This window comes from Stegostoma tigrinum, chromosome 2, assembly GCF_030684315.1.
Source record: "Stegostoma tigrinum isolate sSteTig4 chromosome 2, sSteTig4.hap1, whole genome shotgun sequence".
In the NCBI taxonomy this organism is placed as follows: Eukaryota; Metazoa; Chordata; class Chondrichthyes; order Orectolobiformes; family Stegostomatidae; genus Stegostoma; species Stegostoma tigrinum.
This window is the reverse complement of record NC_081355.1, coordinates 72,939,954-72,961,752: the sequence shown is the minus strand read 5'-3', so window position 1 is coordinate 72,961,752 and position 21,799 is coordinate 72,939,954.

The following is a 21,799-nucleotide window of genomic DNA, read 5'->3' as shown; positions in this document are numbered from 1 at the left end:
CATTACTTGGGTCTATAGATTAGTAGGTCAGCAATAATATCATTAGGCTGTTGCTTCCCCTGGAAGGCATGCAAGTAGTCCTGCATTGTAGTTGCACTTGGCTGACAACTCATTTTTAGGTATTCAAGTAAAATCAATATATTGTGGATACTGAAAATCTGAAACAAATGCCAAAAATATTGGAGAAATTGAACAGGTCTGGCAACATCTGTGAGGAGAACTCGGTCTGAAGAAGATTGATACTGGACTCAAAGTGTAAACTCTGTTTCCGTCTCTACTTGTATTGCCAGACCTGCTGATTTGCTCCTGGATTTTCTGTGTTCGTTTCATGTTTAGTTATGCTTGCTGGTGATTCTGGCATGCGCCCTTGCACTTGCCATTGAACTGTAGTTGATGCTTTGGCTCGAAGGTAATGGTACAATCATGGATAAGCTAGGCCATGGGGCTAAAGGTGTATTTTTTATAACATATTTGCTTACATATTGACCTCTAATGAAATACCCTTATTGGTATTTTGTTGTAGCTTTCGTGATTTGAACCCTTAATTATTGGAAATATTCTGATAAATTTCATCTGTACAATAGTACATTTTTTGACATCCATTTATTTATAATCTGTACATTTTGATCACTCTGTGTCAGTACACAGAATGAGTGAAATAATTATATAATGATTAACAATTTATACAAATAGACCAGCAAAAGCAGTGTATCCCAAAGAAAAATCATACTTTTCACTCAAATGAATGGGATTTTAATTTAACGTATATTTAAAACTGAGATGGAAAGGTAAGACTTGATTAAAGAATCCAAATGCTGAAATCATTAAATATGAACCAAAAACAGCTTGAGTAAAATTAGCTTATTGCTTCCACTCATTCTTATTCAAAACATAAAAAAGTAGAAAAACCACAATGCTTTACAACAACACGGCAATTATTAACAGCTGTGCAGCAGTGAAGCTTTATTTAGCTAAGGGGAGCAAAATATATTTTAAAATATTTCTCTTATAATTCCTTGTTTGGATGTTAAAAGAACAGCATCTTCAGAAATAGTATGCATAACAAAATGTTATGTGTATAACAAAGTGCTTTGTGTCCTGGTTCAATTCTAGCAATAACATTTACTTTGATCCTTTTTGATAAGATTTATATCTATCTGTCATGTGTTAATGAACAAACAGAATATGTTTGGCAACCATGAAGGAAATGCTCTTTAAAAATGTGCTGATCTGCTATCTGTTATTCCACGAACATTTATTTCCTTTTGTTTGTCTGCATCCTTTATTTTGGCATTTTCAGTAAGAACGAAAAAGGTAAAGGCACATAGAAAATGTTCAATGGAGAGAATGACCACATGGCACTGAAAATGAGTAATAGGAAGGTTTTTTTTTTCAAAAGTGCACAGAATATTAATCATAGAATTATGATTTGTATAATTTGAATGCAATCGTTTCTTAAGATAGTTCAATGAGGATCTCACCACTTCTGCTTTTACAGAATTTAGTCAAACAGTGCAAATGATATATGATGCCTGCCAGTTGAACATCTCTGTACTAAAGAAGCAATTGGGCTAGCATATAACAGCCAACAAAAGGTTGGCTTTTCCTTTGATTTACTTCCCTCTTCAAATTTTGAAACAATTAGGTTTCAAAACTGAGCAAAACATTGAAGTAATGGACATTCCCTCATTAAATGTCATCTTTTACAACAGATATCTTCTCTAGAGGCACATTCCCCTGAAATGAGGTCAAGTAAGTATAGTTAACTAGCCTGCCCAGTTACCCTCAATGAGGAAGAAAATTCTGGTAACGCTGTGGTGTTATGTCTCACATTCAGTTGGCAATATACTTCTACAAGACGTTATGATAGCATCATTATTATAACATCATTGCTATTATATCTGAAGGTATAAAGGTCTCAGATTCACCTTTAACTGAGCCAAGTGAAGCTTGATGCTTCATTGAAAGAATGCTATACTTTGTAACCACGTAGCTTTGATTAGCCCAGACCCTAAATAGTTGTATGCATCAAGAGCTGTAATGAATGTCTATTACATTTTGATTAGGTCATTACCAATACTTACCCCCAATCCTGCTGCAGGTCTGTCCATTGTCATCTGGAGAGTTAGCTGTTGACTTCAGGATTCTGGCTTCTATTTTCTAATGGCATCCAGGTCTCCTAACCCAAAGAACTGATAGAAAGCTACAGGAACATTGCTACTTACTCTCTCAAATCTTGTTTCTTCCTCTAGTCAGAAAAGATCACAGTTACGACGCTCAATTCCAATTTATAATATGCTGCTGTTCCTAACTTTTGAAGTAACACATTGATATTCCAATGCTCCTCCCACTTGATCAAAAGCATGTTATTTCTAGGTTAATCTTTCTGTCTGGAAAGCAAAATGGTTCATAGTGCATCACAAAAGAACAAATGAGAATAAACCATTGAAGGAAATGAGGGAAACTGCATGTTAGTTCAATTCTGCAAACTCATCAAATGTTGTTTGGAGGAATTTAAAGTATATAAGTTTAGGGAGTAGAATAGATACAGCCCACAGATTAGCTTGGGAACTTGCCTTGTTTCAGTAAAACAAAACTTACTGTATTAACATGCGATGGCTTGCTTTCTTGAACAGAACTATACATAAAAAAATTGCAAGAATGATTTTAATCTGAACAGATCTGAAACAATATACTTTAAGGACAGATGCAGAAAAGGTTTATAAAGTTTCGTGTTTGGGCACCAGATCTGTGCTTTGGGATCTGGCTGGGTGTTAATCCATTGAATCAGGCAGGAAGGCTTTGTGCTCCTTCCTCAATTCCATTTTTTCCATGTGAAGTCCATGATCCATGCTCCTGTCTGACTAGATGATCAACAGTGAACCTAACAGTTGTCTAATCTAGTACATAATTCAACTCACCTCTAACTTTGAAAGGCAGTCTGATGGATTTAGAGTTATTGAGTCATAGAAATGTAAGTAACAAAAAAAGACCCTTCGGTCCAACTCATCCATGTCAATCAGATATTCTAAATTAATCTCGTACCATTGCCAGCCTTGGCCCATATTCCTCTAAGCCCTCCCTATTCATATACTCGACTAGATGCCTTTTAAATGTTGTAATCATACCAGCCTCCATCACTTCCTCTGGCAGCTCATTCCACACGTGCACCACCCACTTTGTGAAAAATGTTACCCCTTAGGTCCCTTTTAAATCTTTCCCCTCTCACCTTCAACCTATGCCCTCTAATTTTGGACTCCCTTATTCTGGGGCAAAGTCCTTGACTATTCACCCTATCCATGTCCTACATGATTTTATAAACCTCATGGGATTGGTAGTGGAATGATAGAGGTATAATAAGCAATAATCCTTACCAACAGGAATTAGCTGCAGCCATCTTCACACCTAGAAGCTAGTTAAAACATGTAGCAAATTGTTCATGATGTCAAGATAGGCCTCACTGGACTTCCCATGTGATTCTACCACATTTGTCACCATTGTTCATATTGTTTAGGTTCCTATATGATATGGCCCTATATTTCTAGCTGCTAGGTGCTGGCTAGAAAAACCCCAATGTATAAAATTTCAATGCTACAGTGCCCTTAACAGTGACTGTCAGCTCTGTCTTTATCATATTATTTGGCCCCAGATTCAAATTGAAAGAGGTGACATATTTTGGTCTCCATTTCATTGAAAAATACGAATTACTTCAGGAATTTTCCAGAGTCGAGTGGAGCTAAACTTCACAGCCTGGCTCAACTTTTTTGGCAGACTTAGAGGTATGTAACCACAGCCCCCATACCAGTGTGGATTTGGCCCACCAAGTCCTGTTATTTCATTATACAGTTACAGCAGCTCTCCAAATCTCCACCAAAAAACATTCCATAAAACTTCTGGCAACTTACTCTGAGTGGGAACGTGTCAAATGCACTCAACTGCAAATTGGTTGCTCGTCTTTTGAAAAAAATGCTTGTGAAAAATCTTAGATAACAAAGTGTGGAGCTCAATGAACACGGCAGGCCAAGTAGCATCTTAGGAGCACAAAAGCTGATGTTTTGGTTCTGATGAAGGGCCTAGGGCCGAAATGTCAGCTTTTGTGCTCCTAAGATGTTGCTTGGCCTGCTGTGTTCATCCAGCTCCTCACTTTGTTATCTCAGATTCTCCAGCATCTGCAGTTCCCACTATCTCTTCTGAAAAACCTCTCCTGCTTCTGAATTCATGTTAATTTTTGAGTGATTCACATAGGGATTCCATATACATTCACAAACCAGGATAATTTTTGCACCATAATAGGACTCAGAATTAACTGGGAGTGTGCCTGGTACAATTTTTGCTATTGGGTCTACCTTAGAACCAGCATCAGTGATGCACTGAAGTTGATTTTTTTGCAGCCAATTTGTTTTTCTGTCTTGCTCTGATGCTGTAATTGTGGCTAGATTGGGTGACAGATTTCAGTTGAACCTCCTTAGTACAACGGAATCATCCAAAACAATGTTCTTTCCTGATGGTTAGCTGGATGAATTAAACAAACACTTTGGATGGCTGCATCATCCTGCTGAGAACCAGTTCTCTATCCACCTCCTTCTTCCAGCAGCTTACCCTGCTCAATGTGAATTCTGTTCATTCCTTCAGTTATGCTGTTTTCAGGGAGGAATGCAAACTCTTATACTGATTTCTGGGGGCCACAACTAATTTTAAGATATTATGCCTTCAATGGTCTCTTAGCTTTTATGTTGCATACAATGCTGAGCATATCAACCATCATTTTGTTTTCACTTTAGGAGGAGGTTTTACAGCAGCAAACCTACTGCCAACCATATCCATTTTTGTAGATCAGTGAACAAGACCGTGGCTGCCCAGGAGTCTCTCACACTTTTAGAGCCTGTCATAGGCATGGTGGAAGGATTTACAGGATTATAATCAACTTATTTGGCCAAGTTACGAGCACACATCTTCCTTAAGCATCAAGTCCTGAAGTGGGACTTAACCCTGAAATTTCTGGCTCAGAAGCAGACATACCACACTTTGTGTCACAAAACGTCTTTCTGCAAGTGCTACTTCAATAAAAATAATAAAGTAGATGAATCATTATTATTCATCCAATTTATTTCACTCACAAATGATCTTGAATAAATTTAGTAAATATGCCAAATTGGCATGGAATTATTGGGATAGAATGTAGCCTGGACCTGTTTTTTGGGCCAGACTAGGTGTTGCATGGACAGAGAGATGTGAGTCCAGCATGTGGCCTTATCTAAATATTCTTTCTCCCAGGCAAGCTCCATAGTTAGCTCATCCTTCTACAGAATTGTGTTTATTGCCTCAGTGACAGTGAAATTCAGATTTATGGAGGAGAACAGTTGATAGATTATAACCTTACCAATTAGGAACAGGAGTAGGCCATTCTGCCCCTTGAGCCTGCTTTGTCATTCAATGATATCACAGCTGATTTGACATTCCTGTGTTTTTCCCATAACCCTTGATTTCCCTACTATTTACAAATCTACGTCTGTAGCGTAAATGAGGAGATAATGCCAATTGCATCTGTCAGCAGCAGTTGGTTGTGTTTTTGGAGCCAGGAGGTGAATCCTTGCCTCTCCTGCTTCCACATTTGGTTAAAATGCTGGCATGTTTATTGCCAGCAGTTGACCAGGCCAGATCAACATTCAGAAAATCATTCAGGTTTAGCGCAGCCGCTACAACATAGTTTGATTATTCAATTGTGTCTTTCAGCTCATGCTTTTTCTCCTTCAGTTCAATTCTCCTTATATAGAAAACTTATAGTATTCCATATATCTAGCCTTTATTTTGTTACATGGTTGATATAATTTTTAAACTCACATATTTAGCACTGACACTAATACTATAACATTGTAATAATCCTTAACACTCCAGTTATATAATGCCCTCTCTTAACACTGGAACAGCTGAACGTGCTTTCAGCAGCAGCAAGGAACCAATGCCTCATTCTCCTTGCCCCAGATTAATGATATTTGAAATAAATTTCAGATGTTTGAAATAAATGTCAAATATTTTCAAGTTCATTGCTGATTGATTTCTGCTGGTTCTTATTGTAAATGTAGAAGCACCCAGCTCTTTTTTTGTTTGAGTTATTGAATGCTGCTTCAATGTACATGCACTAGGGTTACATGTACTGGGGAGTTTAATCCTGGCTCCAAAAGTGCCGTACAAGTCACTTGCTCCCAGAAATCAGTGTAATAGTTTGCAATCCTCCCTGAAAACAGAATGACTGAAAGAATGAATAGAGTGTGTCCTGAGAAGGGTAAGCTACTAGAAGAAGGAGGTGGGCAGAGAGCTGGTTCTCAGCAGGCTGATGCAACTATTCAAAGTGTTTGTTTAATTCTTCAAGCTGAACGTCAGCAAAGAACAGTGTTTTGGATGATTCTGTTGTAGTAAAGAGGTTCTGACTGAAATCAGCCACATCCAATGTAGCCACAATTACAGCATTAGAGCAAGACAGAAGGCATTGTTGATGACTGTAAAGGTGACTGTGTCATAAACCTGTCTGGCTTCTTCTAAGCTGGAGCAAACAATATTTTCCATTCACTGTTAAATAAAGGAAATCACTGAAGCCCTATATTCTCAAATACTTCAATAAATCTCATACTTTCTTCCCACAGAAAAGCAGACAGAGCAGCTTCTCGAGAACCACAGCTTTTTCTCAGAGTAAAGAACACCATGAGCTGGACGCAAACAAAGTATGGAGCTAGAGGAACACAGCAAGCCAGGCGGCATCTGAGAAACAGGAAAGCTGACATTTTGGGATAGAATCCGGTCCCGACCCAAATCATCAGCTTTCCTGCCACTCTGATATTGCCTGACCTGCTGCGTTTCTTCAGCTCCACACTTAATTATCTCTGACCCCAGCATCTGCAGTTCTTGCTATCTCATGAGCTGGACACATGTCACTTTGCATGTGACAAGAATAAAGTCTGGAAACTGTCACAACTGAATGGGTTTTCATTGCCTTAATGTCCATATGTATGTCCTATAACAAGCTGCAGTGTATGCTGCAGAACAATGCATGTTAACCTCACAAATGCCATGATTCCTTCATTCTGCAACTGTTAACTGTGCCAGCTGTTTTTAAGCCACCATGCCAAATCAAAAAGTGGCAACAAAAGTTGTCTTCTGACCACATGGCTCAGTTCTTTCATGCATAACCCTACACAGGTGGACAACATGTGTATATTTAAAGTCATGTTGTCACAAAGAATGTGATTGTTCTGATCACCTGGGTGTTTAACCAATGATTCCCTAGCCAGTTAAGCAGCCATGTGCCATTTAATTTATCACTTATTTTAAATAGTGTAAAGTCAAATTAAATTAGTCAAATGAAAATAAACCTAACAAAATAAATAATAAAATGTCGGCATCCTGCTATGTAAATTAAGTGGTGTAAGATGTCATTTTCTACCATTAATGGGAAGCTTATTTGCTAGGAATGCATATTTGAAATTTAGATGAATGTCCACTTTGCTGAACAATAAATTAAATGGTGGTAAAGTCCATGCACAGCACACTCCTGAATTTATGTGAGCTGCAGCCTTTGCTTCCCCCATTCCTGCTTTATTTCCTCTTCTCTTTGTATCTTGATCTTTGTTAATGTATGATTCAAACTTAATCAGTATTTAATTGCTCCAACTTAGTCTACTTTAAATGTGGTTATTTACTAGATGAGTATTCCATCGTAGTTTTCATTTTGAATTGAAACTTATTTCCTATCCGCTTTTCTCAGCCTCTGCTAACCTTCCTGTGTGAATCTGGTTCTAATTCACAATCATTTTCAATTAGTTCCTGACAGACAAACAAAACCCCAAAGGGTAGCCTTTTTAGCCAACCATGAGGCCAGATATTGGCGTTTGACCTGTTCACGTTTGATCAGGCTGAACTATCATGCCGAATGCTGGCTGGAGTTTAGAGGATTAACTAGGTGTCAAAAAGAAAAATGTTGCTGCTTTTGCAATACCATCTATCTGTTATAGTCCAAAGAACATCTTAATGAATGAGAACATAGGAAGAATTTAATAGACATCTGAATGATGTGGGCTATGATAACAAATGTGGCAGAATTGCGGAAGAAGATGAAGGTAATCTCATTGTAAGGAACAACGCACTGCGTCTTTTAACGAAGTTCAAGTGCCAGGAAGCAGCGAGTTGCCCTGGTGATCTGAACAATCACATTGCTTGTCAACCATCTCATTGGCTACATATTTCATCTCACTGAAATGCAGCTTTCCATCCTACCCTGGGCCACTGGCAAACTGGGCATAGAGGTTGCTCGAGATGGAAGTTAGACTGGCTACGTGGCAACTTCAGCTCACTGCTGGCTGTGAAGAGCTTTCATGTTGCTCACCACACGACAGACCCTCAGGGTACCATCTGTGGACACCAATAGACCATGCCCAATGTCTAAGGACATCATCATCCCATAATTGCCAATCCCTCAGCATCCTCATGGCACCCCTCTGATCCAGTTGCAAGGCAATTAAAAAGTTGAGACCCGCATTGCAGGGCCTGCTGACTGCTACCAATGAAAGGCTGCTGCAAGGACACTTTGCACACAGGGTAGGCACTCAGCTCATGAATTAGTTCAAACAGCATCAGAAGGCTGTTCATTTGCAATCTTAGCACCTACCCTTATGGTGGCACGGTGGCTCAGTGGTTAGCACTGCAGCCTCACAGCACCAGGGATCCGGGTTCGATTCCAGCCTCGGGCAACTGCCTGTGTGGAGTTTGCACATTCTCCCCGTGTCTGCGTGGGTTTCCTCCGGGTGCTCCGGTTTCCTCCCACAGTCCGAAGATGTGCAGGCTAGGTGGATCGGCCGTGCTAAATTGCCCGTAGTGTTCAGGGGTGTATGGGTTATGGGGGATGGGTCTGGGTGGGATGCTTCAAGGGCGGTGTGGACTTGTTGGGCCAAAGGGCCTGTTTCCACACTGTAGGGATTCTAATGTAATCTACCTCAGTGTTTATAGTGGTGGTAAACTTCTTTGCTGGAAGAGACCCTTCTTCAGTTGGTAGCATCTGTGGAGACAAAGCAGAGCTTAATGTTTTGGATCCAGGGGCGTTTCTGCACTTCAGAACTGGACCCAAAATGTTAACGCGGCTTTCTCTCCACAGATGCTGCCAGACTTGCTGAGATGTTCCAGCAATTTTTGCAATTGTAAATATAAAATATGATGATTGCAAACATGACATAATTATACAAACCACTTTGTGCGGGGAGGTTGTACTGGAACTGTATAACACATAACGAAGCTCCATCTGGAATATTGTGTACTCTTCAGGAATTCACTTTATATGCGGACGTGATGGTACGATGGAGATTTGAAGAGGAGATTCACTGCTACATTTCAGGAACAGTCAATGCAGTGCACAGTCAGCCCTCCTAGCCTCAGAGCTCTTTGGGCCCATGCTTCAAGAAAATCTGCAGGAGCAAAATTCAGCAGCCATCTACTATACACATTGCAGGTCCAGGGAAACACTGCATAGAAGCATTAAGATAAACAAAATAAAACTCTTCTGAGCTTTTCCAGCAATTTCCATTTTTGTTTCTGATTCTAGCATCCCCAATTCTGTTTAATTTTGATTGTCTTGCTGATCTGCGTGCTGCTACTAGAGGAGTGAAAGTAATAATCCCGTTGCAATTTATATCCAAAATGCTTGCTTGTGGAGTTTGAGAGGTCTGGTTGACTGAAAAACATGCAACCCAGACCCCAAGTTAATGCTACCACCATCCCCTCACCCATGCTCTCCTGTCTCCCCTACAGGAGTATTTTATATTGTTTGTCAATATAATTTCTTGCTTGTTTCATTTTAAGGTATTACCATTTGCAATGTTGCACATTAGCCACACCTATTTATAGATATGGTTTTTCCCATCGAGCTCTGATTAATCAGACAGATTTCCAAGTGTTTACAGATGCACAATGGTAGCTTTTTCTGAACCACCACAAGAAGAAGTAATATGGGCATGGATTCTGGGTGGACAGTAACTTGGCAGTAATGGACTGTTACACCTCAAGAGTATTTGTGATTTCCTAACAATCAACTAGAGTAACGAGATCATACATTGGGGTGTACTTTATTGTTATAGCAATGACAAGAATGCCATCTAGGCTTATCTGGGATGGCAGGGCTGATGCATGAAGAGAAATTGAGTTAGTTAGGATTGTATTCACTAGAGCTCAGAAGAATGAAGGGAGAACACATAAAAACTTGTAATATTCTAACAGGACTAAAATTGATGCAGGAAGATTGCTCTTGATGGTGGGGGAGTCCAGAATCAGGGGCCATTGTTTAAGGATAAAGTATAAACCTTTTAGGATTGAGATATGGAGAAATTTCCTCACTCAAAGAGGGGTCAGCCAATGTAATTCACTGTCACAGGAAGTGGTTGAGGCCAAAGCATAAGTAGGTAGATATAGCCGTTGTGGCTTAAGTGATCAAGGGTTATGGGGCAGGATTGGGGTATTGATGGTCAGCCATGATCATAATGATTGGTAGAGCAGGCTTGAGATATCAAATGGCTTACTTCTGCTCTATGTTTCTGTCTTTGTCATCATGCTACAATACAATGTGATATGGTACCGACCACTTATGGTTTGCGATTGATGTAGAGAGCTACTGTCACGCCGGCTACCTAAGCTTGTCTAAGGGGTAGTTTAGCAATTTGCAGTGGAGGATGAATCATTATTACACCTCAGCAGGAAAAGCTCTTGTCTTTGATAACAAGATGTGGCTTATTGCATCTTAGCAACTGCTTACAGGCTACATTAACTCTTAGGTTTATAAACTTACTAGAGGTGCAGAAGATATGTGTGCCTTGATCAAGAGACTGTATCCTAGTTCCAATTTTCTGATTGTCCATTCAGAAGTTGTATTGTACTGTAGAATGGATGGAACTTCAGTATAGCTCATACATTAACTATTTTATGTACAATACCATTTACAATATTAATGCTCCATGATATGCTGACAGGAAAATTTCAAAAACCATCATGCCTGTGACAGACCCTTGGACAGAAGGAAACTAATTGGAATATGCGTGATCTGATGCTATTGGAAAAAGATAATCGGGTGTTTTGTCAGCTCTAATATTATTGAATTTTCAAAATTAATGTTCCTTGAATATTTGAAATAACATGTTTACTATGTGAACGTTTGTAACGGAAGTCTGCTTTGGAGTGCAAGTGTTTCTTATTGATTTAAAATCCTGATAATGTTTTCTCTCTTTCTGCCAGCAACATGGAGAGGAGGGCAAAGAGCCCTCATGTGGTTAATGAAGAGAGCGAAGACTTGCTGCTGTAGGCTAGGGAGTGGCAAAGGCAATGCGATACCTTATGATAATAAAATGTGAGGCTGGATGAACACAGCAGGCCCAGCAGCATCTCAGGAGCACAAAAGCTGACGTTTCGGGCCTAGACCCTTCCTCAGATGAAGGGTCTAGGCCCGAAACGTCAGGTTTTGTGCTCCTGAGATGCTGCTGGGCCTGCTGTGTTCATCCAGCCTCACATTTCATTATCTTGGATTCTCCAGCATCTGCAGTTCCCATTATCAGCGATACCTTATGTCCTGTTTCAGAGTGTTAAAAGCAGCTGAACACAATGCATGACAAAAAAAAGAAATTTTAGATGTATTGTCTAACTTCACAATTGCATTCCATAACAAGTTCACCGACTTCTTTTTTGTGGACAAGATAGAGTGGTGTCTGGAGAAGGAAATCATTGAGTGTTTGTTAAAGCATCAAAACCCTCACTATCTTTCTTCATCTGCAGGAGTCCTGTAAATTTCATGTCCTCAGGTTTCTAAATTTACTTTTTCTTTGCTTACAATGGTGGCATAAATATATACATTGCTTGAAGTTCTCATGTTTGACTCATTTATCTCCTCTGTAGACATGGGGTTCTTCCATGTCACATTTTAGTAGATTATAACTTTCACCCTGTTTTAATAGACAAGTCTGTATGAGACAACTGAAAGCAAATAAGTCTCCAGATGTACCATTTGACCATAAAAAGTGGGCCACGTCCATCCGAGAGATTTCAGAACACTTCGATATGACATGCCTTCAGAAAGATTTTCATGCACTATTCAGTGCCACAGAAACCTAAAATGCTTGCCGATATCACATTATTTTGGAATTGTTCCCAGGTCCTTTCATTGAATTGCGTTTTTATTGCATTTTCTGGATCTTCACATGCTTCGAGAAGCAGGCCTTGCTGGGTCAACTACTCTAGGAATATTAACAGCACTCCTCAGCATTTTATTACAGCACTTACCTCAACCACTCTCTGCAAATCTAGTGCGGGTAAGTAGAGATTGGGGGCGCAGTATAAGCTGTGAGGGATTACTGAATGGCAAGTAAAAGAGCCTTTGCAGGGGGAAGAGCAGCGAGTTTATCGCTTGTCTGTGATATCACCTCCCTTTCTAAATACTGACTTCGGGGCATCATGGTGTCAACCTGTCTGCCATATAACATTCTACTTTCTGATGGACGAGAGAGAAACCTGCCTTGCACGATAACCCAGTTGTGAGGTCTACGTCCTTCACACTGGAGCAGGTCTACCTTTGGGGCCAAACAGTCTGATTAACTGGCAGCTCCCTCATTCCTGGCAGTGCCAGAGCTCAGTGGTGGCTGCTGCTGGGATGGTTGGAAGACATCCAAAGAGGATCATGGCTACCCCAAAAAGGTAAGCTCCTTGCTTATAAGGTGGAGAGGTACACTAAATCCCAGAGAGAATGGAGATGGGCTGGTGGTTCTGTCAGACAGACAGCACAGAAGGAAAGATGGTGTCCCCATCTAATGAAGTGATCCCTTCCTTCTCACCCTTGTTCAGGCAGGCTTTTGAAAAATGCTTTCCCACATCTGTCCAACTGTCCATGCATGATTAAGAGATAAATTTCAACCAGCACTCTAGGGAGAACTACACTCCTGTTCTTTGAGAAGCACCAAGGCACCATTTACAACCAACTGAGTGGGCAGATAGAGTATTCGTGACAATGTAACAACCGTTCAGCACTGCACTGAACTGTCAGCCTTGTTTATATGTGATAATGGGAACTGCAGATGCTGGAGAATCCAAGATAATAAAATGTGAGGCTGGATGAACACAGCAGGCCCAGCAGCATCTCAGGAGCACAAAAGCTGACGTTTCGGGCCTAGACCCTTCATCAGAGAGGGGGATGGGCTGAGGGTTCTGGACACCCCATCCCCCTCTCTGATGAAGGGTCTAGGCCCGAAACGTCAGCTTTTGTGCTCCTGAGATGCTGCTGGGCCTGCTGTGTACATCCAGCCTCACATTTTATTATCTTAGCCTTCTTTATATGTTCAGTTGCCTAAATTGAACCCTTGACCTGTTGAGATAGGCCGACTGAACAACATGGAGACAATGCATCTGCTTCAGGCACTGTTGGGTGTAACCACTTGAAAAGTTGTCTTAAAAAAAGGTGTTGGGTGCAAAGTAGGGAGAAGGATTTATATCTTCATTTTTCCTACACATTGTATCCTCATCTACCAAATGTATGAAACATTGCGTCTAGTAAAATGACACACTATAATACAGGCTGGATTTAGTAGAAATTGTCATGGAACCATCACATTTGGGCGTACATAAATGCAGGAGATGCCCCACAACAATCTGCCAGCAGCAAAAAAAACTGCTTAAGTTGGAGAGCAGAAGGGGTTGATAGTGGATTCCTGGCCACCACATTTAAAATGAAAGTGTTTGTGGATGTGGATTTCGCGAGTTAGGCCAGCATTTATTGCCCATCAGACTGGTGAAATATCAACTGGGCTCATTATTGAGATAGTTGCCACTCGTTATTCCTGAGTTGACCACAATTCAGTGGAGTTCAGAAATAAAATGTGAGCCATACACTTTTCCCCGCACCTCCCAAAGGCCAGCCAGCGAGAGCTGTTGGGTATTTCAACAGCCATGTAGAGAAGACCATTTACATTGGACACTCTATGCCTGATGTGGGGAACCAGACATTGGAAGGGTTTGTGTTGCTGAAAGTCAGATTTAGCCCTTTCGTCTAGCCACAAGACCTCCCCTCCCTCTGGCAAACTGTCACCCCTTCATTCTCATCTTGCATTCGCTCACTTTTCCCAGATAATCCTGCATATCTAGTGGGTGCAGCACTGGCAGCTGGTAGAAAGTGATTTCCAGACTGAAAGACCTCCTCGGTCAGGATGTTGAATCCTCTGGTACTCCCAATGGTGGCCACTTAAAGTGTCTGAGGGTCAACTAATTCTGTCAAACCTCCCACAAACAATTGCTAGGGGTTCCATGACAGTGAACTAGGCTACCATTTGACTAAATACTCCAGTGCAACAAATCTATCAGCAAGGTAAAATCCAACTATAATCTTGAACTCTGGCCATACGTGTTAAATGGATAACATGAAATTCAACTTAGTTCTTCAGCATGTGAAACTATCACATCAACTTGTAAAAATAACCGACTTCGATACACTCTGTACTTAATATAAGCAAGTATGCACACATACAGCAAATCTTTGTGACACAGTAGGCATTACGACAGTGGGGCTAATTACAGTTTTCTTGTAGAATTTCCATTCCAACAATAGCAAAATGTACGAAAATACTCCTTGAACCTTTGATTAAACATTCAGACAGCTGATCCTAGCATAGCTAAATCACAGTGTGTGTAATGAACCACCATGCGTGGAATCTAAATAGTCAGTAATTATATTCTGAAAGGCATCTGTATGTGTGTTACCTTTCACTGCATCTGGCAATTAGTTGCTTTCCCTCATTACATTCTGACTTTGAAGTAGAAAGCTGATTAATCAGTGCATTTAACTTGTTTTTAAATTGGAATTCACAATTACATTTAATTTGGTACAAATCACCAGACGATTGCACTTTTAATTGATCTGGAAATTTAGAATGTTTTCCCAGCTTCCAGATTTTTCTGAAATTAATTGAAAATACAGAGCTTCTTTATTTGAAAACTAAGTGCTCACTATCCCTTTTATCCAATTGTTCCTGTTAAGTGCAGGAAACAATTTGCTTTTGAAAACGCTGCTATGACTACTGCACTGTGTTTATGCTTTGAAAATATATTTCTCTCTATCCGAGTTATCCACTTCTCTCCGCCTGAACTTTGCACACTGTCTTGTCTAAGGGGCCTCTGATCATTTTGAGTCGTCTGCCAGCATAGGTGGTATAACTCTGTTCTGATGAGGGAAGCTGAGGCTTTACTCAGCTCTTCCCACGGTGAAATGGATGAGATCATGAATCAAAATTTGGAACAATTATTGTTTTACAATGGTTCATGTATGATTATCCATCATAGAAGATGTACAGACGCCCTTCATTTAGTTCCATAAAGGTGATATTTACAATTCCTGCTTCCAGCGAAACCAAACATTTCCACATGAACGTTTTTGCAACTGTTATTAACTTTCATTCTGGTACATCTGTACCTTTTGTTCATTTTCAGTTAGGTATGTAAGTGTGATCAGGAAGGTGTTTTTGAACAGAAAGGTGGTTAAGCTAACACTTCAGGTATTAAATAACTAGCCTGTCAGGGGCAAGTGGCCCACAGTTATTCATTAGAATTATAAGAGAACACTCCTATGCTTTCGGACTGCATGATATGCAAATAGTTTTAAAACTTTTAGGCTATTTTCAAGTACTTTCTGCAACTCATATCTTTCAATATTGGACAGCCTATTCATCACTCCAACTATTTTAACACTTGCAGTTTGGGTGTAGACCTCTGTGTTGCTAAAATGATTATAGTTGAGTTCATCATGAAACAGCGACAATAATGTTAAATTCGGAGACATTATTTCACAGTTCCACTGGTGCCAATGTTCAGAGCAAATTTAATTCAAACTATAATACCTTCCAAAGGTTAATAAAGAGAGAAATTAAATACGGCAGCTTTATGTGTGTTAATCTGGAATGTTAGCCTGAAATTTTCAGGAAGGGCTATCTCTTGTCTCCCATGATTTCACCAGTCACTAGTTTACATAAATTGGGTTTCTACTGCACTTCCCACGAAGGTCTGAGAACAGAATGGGAACAAGTCCAAAGAAAGCATAACCATTGGTTCAACAGGATCTTCCATCGGGCAAGATGTATACTACCAGGCTAATAAAACAGCTTGAGAGAAAAAAGAATCTAAGTATCTTATATCCTCAAACATCTTTGCAAGTATGTTACTGAAGTGTTGTTGTTTATGAGCAATGGATAACTTCAATAGTTTCTTCCTAGAAGTAATCTGTTAGCTCAGATAATAGCACAATCCATTCTCTCTTCCATGGCTTTAAGTTACCCTCCATTTGACTGCTATATTTGTCTTATTTCTTGGATGTACATGAACTGCAATGCAAGTTGCACTGTCCAATACCCACAAATGTCCTCTACTTATTGTTCTTCTGTTACATGATATTAAAGTGAACTAGGGGAATGGACCAGTGTAATATATGCTCCAATTTTGCTTTCACTATGGACCAAGCTCATGAATGAAAGTACAAGAAATTTCCCCAAATGATTGTTTCTCAAATTGGAGACCTGTGACCAGTGGTGTTCCACAGGGATCTGTGCTGGGACCACTGTTGTTTGAGATATATGTAAATGATCTGGAGGAAGGTGTAGGTGGCCTGATCAGCAAGTTTGCTGATGACACTAAGATTGGTGGAGTAGCTGATAGTGAATGGGACTGTCAGACATTACAGCAGAATATAGATAGGTTGGAGAGTTGGGCAGGTAAATGGCAGATGGAGTTCAATCCGGGCATGTGAGGTGATGCATTTTTGAAGATCAAATTCAAGGGCGAACTATGCAGTAAATGGAAAAGTCCGAGGGAAAATTGATGAACAGAGAGATCTGGGTGTTCAGATCCATTGTTCCCTGAAGGTGACAACGCAGGTCAATAGGGTGGTCAAAAAGGCATAGGGCATGCTTTCCTTCATTGGGCAGGGTATTGAGTACAAGAGTTGGCAGGTCATGTTGCAGTTGTATAGGACTTTGGTTCGGCCACATTTAGAGTACTGTGTACAGTTCTGGTCGCCACATTACCAAAAGGACGTGGATGCTTTGGAGAGGGTGCAGAGGAGGTTCACCAGGATGTTGCCTGGTATGGAGGGTGCTAGCTATGAAGAGAGGTTGAGTAGATTAGGATTATTTTCATTAGAAAGACGGAGATTGAGCGGGGACCTGATTGAGGTCTACAAAATCATGAGGGGTACAGACAGGGAGGATAGCAAAAAGCTTTTTCCCAGAGTGGGGAAGTCAATTACTAGGGGTCATGAGTTCAAAGTGAGAGGAGGAAAGTTTAAGGGAGATATGCGTGGAAAGTTCTTTACACAGAGGGTGGTGGGTGCCTGGAATGCGTTGCCAGCGGAGGTGGTAGATGCAGACACGTTAGCGTCTTTTAAGATATATTTGGGCAGGTACATGGATGAGCAGGGAGCAAATGGACACAGACCGTTAGAAAATAGATGACAGGTTAGACAGAGGATTTTGATCGGTGCAGGCTTGGAGGGCTGAAGGGCCTGTTCCTGTGCTGTAGGTTTCTTTGTTCTTTGTTCTTTGTTCTTTGATACAGATTCAAAGCACAAGAATAGGATCTGAAATAAACCAATATATGTTAGGAAGCAGGTTTAGAGAAGTGTGTAACCCTAAAAGTTGATAAATTCCTGGGAGCTAATGATTTACATCCCAGAATGTTGAAAGAGGTGACTTTAGAAATAATTGATGCATTGATGGCCATCTTTCAAAACTCAGAGTCTGATGCCTGTAGACTGATAAATTGCAAACGTGATCCTCCTATTTATTAGGTTATTTAATCATTCACTGATTAGGTTTAAGGTAGAAACTGACAGAGCATTTGAATTACCAATTTTGCCAATGACATCAGTTCATGTTTTGAATTGTACAGTTAGGTTGCTTAAGTCGGTAAACCACTATTATTCCCTTGGGTCTGTGCACAAAAACTAAGGAGGTTGAGAAGGACAGGGGCTTCTGCTGCTGCCAGAGAAAGACTCTAGAACATATTCTTTGAGATTTGGGGCTGCAAGATGCAGCGAAGGGACTTGATAACTGTGAAGGGAAGTAACAAGTTCTGCAAGGAACATGGTAAAGCATGGATGTGAATGAGTCCATGGGACAGGGCATATTTGTCTATGATCAGTAGCATTGTGGCTTCAGGATGAAGGGCAGTAAATGATGACATGTGACATTGTCACCTCATACTCCAGGGGCTGAGGGGGGTAAAATGAATAGTTTCATACTCACGTAGATGGATTGGGTGGAGACCTGAAAAGGTGCAAAGCATGGGGCTTCACAGGAGTAGTTTCAAGAATTGGAACTGGATATTCGGGCCTCACCAATGCAAAGAGCTGGTGGCTCACAGCCACTAGCCAAAGAGCAGTCACTGCCAGCTTCAGTTGTGCTGGAAATTGAAAGTGCACAATGGGAAGGAAAATGGCTGTGATCATGTTCGGAAGAGCCACATTACTCAGCCTGCAAGAGAGGAGGCTGCAGGACTCATCAATGTGATGTCCTTTCAAAGGCAACAGCATTATACACAGGTCCATGCTGTACAGGACATAAATGTGCGGGATCCCTAAACACTGGCAATCCCAATGCATTGGCTCCCTGTTTGCTGCCCCAGACGTTACTGTCCACCTCACTCATATCAACACTTCTGGACACAACTGGGCCATTTGAAGACGAGGAACGATGGTGCCAGCAGAACTCATTGCTCTATATAGGTCTTGATCTTCTTGCGTTCACATGCTGCAGATGGCGCATGTCACCCAAGGGGCATCCTGTATGGGCATGAAATTAGACACCATGTTGTTATGGTTGCATTTGGTGATACACAGAGGGATAACCAAACAGATGTAAGGTCAAACATGGAATTTATAGAAAGATTTCAAATAATGTACAATGACCATCAGCCATAAAACACAAGAACTAAAGTAGGCTCTTCTGCCCAATGCGTCCGCTTTGCTATTTAATTAGATCATGGTTGACCTGATAATCTTTTCTTTCACTTTTCTGCCTTTCCCTCATAACCTTTGGTTCTTTCACTGATTAAAAGTCTGTCTTTTGCAGCCTTGAATATATTTAATGAGCCAGACTCAACAGCCGACTGCTGAATTCTACAGATTCACTATCCTCAGAGTGAATAATTTCCTCCTCATCTCAGTCTTAAATTTGCAACCATCTACACCATTAAAGAACCCTTAGTATATTTTCTTCCCTTTGTCCTTAGTTACTGTAGTCTCTGGCTCGGCTGTTGAGGTAGAGGGAGCACGCTCAGACAGGACTCTGTTGGCCCTGGAGGTTTGGTCAGTTGACCCTGGAAATGCTTGTGTCTGGACAGCCTGGACACACCAGTGTCTTCATACTAGAGGTAAATGGGCCACGTCTGGCTTCAACTTCCAAATGATAGAAGGATTAGGCAGAGCAGAAGTGAAGCACCCAGCCAGTGTCCGGTGTGGTTACTTCTGATGTTCCTGTATGTTGGTTCTTTGTCCGGGTGGGCACCTCCTGGAATCTGGAGTGGGTGCCAGATTTTCTGTACCCCTATCACCATGCTGTCAGACCTGAGGATAAGTGGCTGGGGTAATAGAGTACAGGTTTGCGTCCCTTTACAGCTGATCCTGAGGGTGCTGGACCTGACTGCTGCCAACTTGCCTACAACGTCAGCCAGACAGTTGCATGATTCACTGATAATGGGAACTGCAGATGCTGGAGAATTCCAAGATAATAAAATGTGAGGCTGGATGAACACAGCAGGCCAAGCAGCATCTCAGGAGCACAAAAGCTGATGTTTTGGGCCTAGACCCTTCATCTCTCTGATGAAGGGTCTAGGCCCGAAACGTCAGATTTTGTGCTCCTGAGATGCTGCTTGGCCTGCTGTGTTCATCCAGCCTCACATTTTATTATCTTGCATGATTCACTGCACTGCTGTAGCTTCACATACATGTTTGTGTCCCTAATTGCCAACAGCTCAGGGTCTTTGACTAAAAGTAAAATTCTGTGGTGCTGGAGATCTGAAACAAGCACAGAGAGCACTGGAGAAACTCAGCATATCTGACACTTTCTGTAGAGAGAGAGAGATGACATTTCAAGTCTGGTATGACTCTTTCTCAGATGCTGCCAGACCTGATGAGTTTTTCCAACAATCCATATATTTGCGACCAGAGGATTCTCCAGTATCTGGGGCTGAGCAGATGCCTGGTCTCTGGCAGAGCTCTGAGTGCCAGTGATGAAATGCCATCATCCTTGGCAGTGGCTAGGAGAATGCTCATCAGATTGCGCTCCCACAGTTTGTAAAACTCATAATCCCACTGACGTGTCAGTACGTGAGTTGGTGGGAGCTGTAGGAGGTAGCACTATCAATGCTTCTTTTGAAATAGATGGTGCTGCTGCTGGTGCTAATACAGTTAGGGGGAGGTGAAGAGACTCTCAGAGGAAATGAGTCAAGGCCTTGCAGAGTTTGTGGAGTGGTAGGTTGGAGGAGTTGAAGTTGGGTGAGAGAAGATGTTACAAGGAAAGTGAGGTCAGCGAGCTGGGTAACAAAGTGTGAAGCTGGATGAACACAGCAGGCCAAGCGGCATCCTGGACCCTTCATCAGAGAGGGGGATGGGGAGAGGGTTCTGAAATGAATAAGGAGAGAGGGGGAGGCGGACCGAAGATGGATAGAGCAAAAGATAGGTGGAGAGGAGAGTATAGGTGGTGAGGTAGGGAGGGGATAGGTCAGTCCGGGGAGGAGGGACAGGTTAAGGAGGTGGGATGAGGTTGGTAGGTGGGAAATGGAGGTGCGGCTAGAGATGGGAGGAGGGGATAGGTGAGAGGAAGAACAGGTTAGGGAGGCAAGCCATTCCCCTCTCTGATGAAGGGTCTAGGCCCAAAACATCAGCTTTTGTGCTCCTGAGATGCTGCTTGGCCTGCTGTGTTCATCCAGTTTCACTCTTTGTTATCTTGGGTTCTTCAGCATCTGCAGTTCCCATTATCTATGATCAGTGAGCTGGGTGCAGTGGCAGAGATAGATTGAGTGTGAGGGATCAGAGAGAAGAATGTGGCACTTTACTCTGATGGGGCGGAGAATGTCATTGATTTTCTTTCAGAGCTGAAGGCTGTTCCTTTGTATTGTTGAGATGTCACTGTCCCTGGTGCCAACCTTGGGCCAGGCTGCCATGGTTCGATCATGTTGCCTCTTTTGCTGGTCCTCCAGGATGTAGACTCCTCTGCTTTGCATCACAAGCTCAAAAAGGACATCCAGTGTCCTGCAGAGAACTGCAATACCATCTTCTCCTTCTCTGATGTCTTCTGAGTATTTACTGAACAGGGCAGCTGCAGAATACCAGTTCTAGTCTGGGTGCAGAGTGGCCTTTTAAATATGCCGTGAATGCCAAGGGATAGTGGCCATTTGTCATATTTGCAGTAAGTGGCAAGTTTTTCTGGTTTTGTGGGTGTGTAGTAAAACAGGGATAGAATCGGAAATGAGGAATTCCTTATGCATGGGGCAGGTAGTTAAGGAGAGATTTCATCAGATCCAAGAAGAACTTTCTCTGGGCCTCACTGCAAGAATCCTTCCAAAATAATTGTCGCAACTCACGCTTAAATTAAGAAAAGAACGTAAAATTCGGCCATCTGCTTCTTAACTGAGGTTTGGAATAAACTGAGAAAATGCCAGAAATACTCACACAGTTTCTGGGTAGAGAGCAATTAAGTTAGTGTCTCAGGTCCTGAAACTGTCAACAGATTCTGGGAGCTCACAAGGA